This window comes from Cucurbita moschata, unplaced genomic scaffold (genome assembly GCF_002738365.1).
Source record: "Cucurbita moschata cultivar Rifu unplaced genomic scaffold, Cmos_1.0 Cmo_Scf00117, whole genome shotgun sequence".
NCBI classification, from domain to species: Eukaryota; Viridiplantae; Streptophyta; class Magnoliopsida; order Cucurbitales; family Cucurbitaceae; genus Cucurbita; species Cucurbita moschata.
The window spans coordinates 198,170-202,842 of NW_019268633.1; the positions used below are offsets into that span (position 1 = coordinate 198,170).

At 35.1% G+C, this 4,673-nt stretch overlaps 1 non-coding gene across 1 annotated transcript; it reads right to left on the reverse strand.

Annotated features, from left to right (window-relative positions):
* Positions 1 to 4,046: 4,046 nt before the first annotated feature.
* TRNAF-GAA lies at positions 4,047 to 4,119 on the reverse strand. The gene has a single exon. It is a non-coding gene; the product is annotated as a tRNA-Phe (tRNA).
* Between the last annotated feature and the right edge of the window lie 554 nt (positions 4,120 to 4,673).

Consider the following 4,673-nt stretch of genomic DNA (forward strand, 5'->3'; position numbering starts at 1 on the left):
TCGACAACAAACAATGTTGCCGGCAAACTTAGGAAGACTACATGAAATTACCAATATATCAATGTAGGATTTTTTAATTTACCGATTTTTAAAAATGTTAAATTATGTAAAATTACTGGCAAAGAAGAATGTTTTAGAGAGCTCTTCCTTTTTATTTAATATTTTGATATTTAAGAAAAGAGAAAATGAATAAAAGTAGGAGACATTTTATAGATTTAAGAGGAGTAAGTGAAAACAAAAAGGGAGTCATGAAAAGAGAAAGTGACCCTACCGAATAGGCTATGGATCAATTTTGTATAAATTGGTGGATTACCTATCGGGAATTAAACACAGGTGGTTAGATTCAAAGTCGAAAGTGCTAACCACTACACAATAAAACCACTTGTTAAACTTTATTTTGGCAGGATTTTGATAAGCGCCAACAATGCTGGATTTTGCAAAGCTAGAGGTCGTAGTATGCTTACAAACTTTCACAAGGTGTTTTCAACTTCTTTTATAGGTAATTGAACTTTTTAGAACATGCAAATGATTGGTTGGATTCGTATTAATTTGAGAAGACAGAGGAGAGAAGAGAGACTTTGTTAGAAACTCTCCCATAGGTAATCTCCCAAGGTGTTTTCAATTTCTTTTATAGGTAGAATTTTAAAATCAAACCACAACAAAATTTACTTCTATCTAGCAAAATTATTTTTTTTTGTTTGAAACAAGGTTATTCCCTTCTTTTTCTAAAACTAAATTTGACTCTCGAATAGATTTTAATAGTTTTTGTACATAGAGTACAATGGAAATAATACTTTTTTTTTTACAATTTTGTAATTTGTATGGTATTATTCGAGGCTTTTAATGAAATATGATAATTGATTCTCTGTCCTCTTTGTCAATTTTAGATACCTCCATATTCGATATTTGATGCGTCACGTTTCATTATGAGATCAGCCCTTGGGTCAATAAGACTTAAGCAGAGAGTTTATTTGACTAATGATTTTTTTTTTTTTTTTTTGTTGTAGAGATATCCCTTACAAATCAAGACTTTTATTATTTTGAAGACACTCATCAAGACATTTGTAAATGTGCCTGATATCTTGAAGGATATAAGACACGTACTTGAGAGAACCTAAAATTTTTTTGAAGTTGGCTTTTCTAGGATACGTCATCACCAAAGTTTGAGACAAAGACCATTGGATGGGTTTTAATAAGGCTCAAATAAATTTAAAAACCAAGAAAACGGATCTGAGTTTGATATTATTTGATTTTGGGTATGGACACAACTAGCTGATTTCTTTTGATTACATTAATGAATATATGTAGATGTTTAAAGTGTTGATCTTAACGGTTCAATTTCAACAAGTGAGGTTGAGGTCATTCAAATGGTTAATGTGATAATTCGGTCATTTTCAAGGTCTCTTTCGTTGAACGCCATCATGGCTGAGATGACTGAGATGAGCACCAGAGTGAGTTTGACAAGGAGGGTCGTAGAGAATGACACCCTAAGCCAAGCTCATGTTGGGCTTAACAAACTGAAAATCCAAAAACACAAACCCTTAACTGGAACCAGGATGCTAAGGAATTAAAAAACTTTATTTTCGACGTTGAACAATACTTGAAGGTTACAGGAACTTGCTCATAGGACCTAAGAGTTACATTGGCCACAATGCATCTCATGGACGGTGGCGCTCGAAGGTGGATGATATAAAAAATGGGTCATGCACCATAAACTCATGGGAAGACCGTTGATGGAATCGATGCAATCGACGCTCCCCTTGATGGGTTGCCAATTAAAGACCTGACGTTTGATGTTGACTCTTTTGAAGAAAAAGCCACACAATCGAACATCTCAAAATGTCGCGGTAGCTCTAAGAACTCTATCATACGACCTGAGAGTTGAGGGCTACAGGAACTTTCTCATACGACCTGAGAGTTACGTTAGCCGCAATACATCTCATGGACGATGCAAAACTATGGTAGTGCTCGAAGGTGAATGGTATAAAAAATGGGGTCATGCACCATAAACTCATGGGAAGATCGTTGATGGAATCGATGCAATCGACGCTCCCCTGGATGGGTTGCCAATCAAAGACCCAACATTTGATATTGACTCTTTTGAAGAAAGAGCCACACAATCTCACAGCTTTAAACGTCGCGGTAGCTCTGAGAACTCTAACACACATAGGGAAGGACGTGTCGAAGAGTTAGACATTAAAAAAAAGATTATGCTAAAACTCTTCAGCGATCTGACTAAAGACTTCAGGACATCTACACCAAAAATCCATTGTCGTTCAACAGTCAAGATTTCTAGCTTTCATCCAGGAGACCCGAGTTCGATTCCTGGCAATGGAATATTATTTTCTTATTTCATTTTATTTCACAGTTTCTATCTTAGACTAAAAAGATTTTTATGAACTTTGTACCTTTGTTAGAGTTATGTTATAGATATTTTGTTCAATTTCAAATGGTTAATGCGATAATCCTGTTGAATGGTTAATGCGATAATCCAGTTGTTTTCGAGGTCTCTCTTGTTGAACAACATCATGGTTGAGATGAGCAAGTGATTCAAATGGTTAATGCGATAATCCAGTCGTTTTCTAGGTCTCTCTTGTTGAACGGCGTCATGGTTGAGATGAGCAGGTGATTCAAATAGTTAATGCGATAATCCAGTCGTTTTCGAGGTCTCTCTTGTTGAATGACATCATGGTTGAGATGAGCACTTGAGTGAGTTTAACAAGTTTGGCTGTAGAGAACCACACCTAAAGCCAAGTTCATGTGGGCTTAACAAACTTAAAATCCAAGAACACAACCCCTTAAATGGAAACCGGGATGCTAAGGAATTAATAAGCTTTATTTTTTACGTAGAACATTACTTGAAGGTTACACGAACTTGATCATAGGACCTAAGAGTTACGTTGGTCGCAATGCATCTCACGGACGATGCAAAACTATGGTGGCGCTCGAAGGTGAATGGTATAAAAAATGGGTCATGCACCATAAACTCGTGGGAAGACTGTTGATGGAATCGATGCAATCGACGCTCCTTTGGATGGGTTGCCAATCAAAGACCTGATGTTTGATGTTTACCCTTTTGAAGAAAGAGTCACACGATCGAACAGCTCGAAATGTCGCGGTAATTCTGAGAACTCTATCACACACATGAAAGGACGTGTCAAAGAATTAGACATTACCCAAAACATCATAGTAAAACTCTTGAGCGATTAGACAAAAGACTTTAGGACAACTACACAAAAAATTCATTGTGTCCAACGGTTTGGATATTTGGCTTTCACCTAGGAGATTTTGGTTTGATTCTCTCAAATTGAATATTATTTTCTTATTTCTTTTTATTTTATAGTTTCATCTTTTGTCACCAATTATATTTAAACTTTACCTCATTTTGAGAGGTACTTTAATGGTCAAGTTCAATAGTATCTTAGATTAAAAACTTTTATGAACATCGTACCTATGTTAGTGTTATATTATAGATATTTGTTTCAATTTCAACAAGTGGTGTTGAGGTAATTCAAATGGTTAATGCGATAATTCGGCTATTTTCGAGGTCTCTCTTGTTGAATGCCATCATGGTTGAGATGAGCACCCGAGTGAGTTTGACAAGGAGACTCGAATTTAAACTTTACCTACATTTGAGAGGCACTATAATGGTCAAGTTCAATGATATTTTAGATTAAAAAGACTTTTATGAACTTCGTACCTTTGTTAGTGTTACTTTGTACCTTTGTTAGTGTTATGTTATAGACTTTTATGAATTTCGTACCTTTGTTAGTGAGTTTGCCAACAGGTGCAGTGAACGTGGAGAGATTAAACACGTGACATTGAAATCTTTAGTTTGACACTCTCCCAACTAAACACTGATTCATTATATTTTAAAAAAGAAATAATAATCGACTAAACTATAAGGTGCAATGAATGCAAATCAAACACAAGACCTTCCAATATTCAATCTAATGCTCTCCCAACTAAGCCATCCCAGATAACATAAAAAATGAATAATTAACTTAGTCAACCTATGCCAGTGAAATTATGCTATGTGAACCAAGTGCAGTGAACGTGGATCGAACACGTGACCTTCAGATCTTCAGTCTGACACTCTCCCAACTGAGCTATCCCCGCAATCATTAGAAATGAAAATTCATCAGTAAATATATTTTCGCTGATTCATTGAGATTTTAAAAAGAAATAATGACTAATTTTTTTATTGAATAGTCAAGTTATGCAAATAGAAACAGGTGCGGTGAACGTGGAGATCGAACACATGACCTTCAAATATTAAATCTGACGCTCACCAAACTGAGCTATCCCCGCTAACATTAAAAATGAAAGTTTTTAAGTAAAGGTATTTCGGCTAATTAATTGAAATTTTAGAAAGAAATGATCACTAATTTTAAATTGAATAGTCAAATTGTGCATGCATGGTTCACGTGGATCGAACACGAGACCTTCAAATCTTCAATCTAACGCTCTCTCAACTGAACTATCCACACTAACGGTAAAAATAAAAATTCATCAGTAAAGGTATTTTCCCTACTTCATTGAAATTTTAAATAGAAATAATCACTAATTTTTAATAAGATATTCAAGTTATCCAACTTGTATAAGGTGCGGTGAACTATAACACGTTAGGTATTTCCGATAATTCATTGAGATTTCAGAAAGGAACAATGACT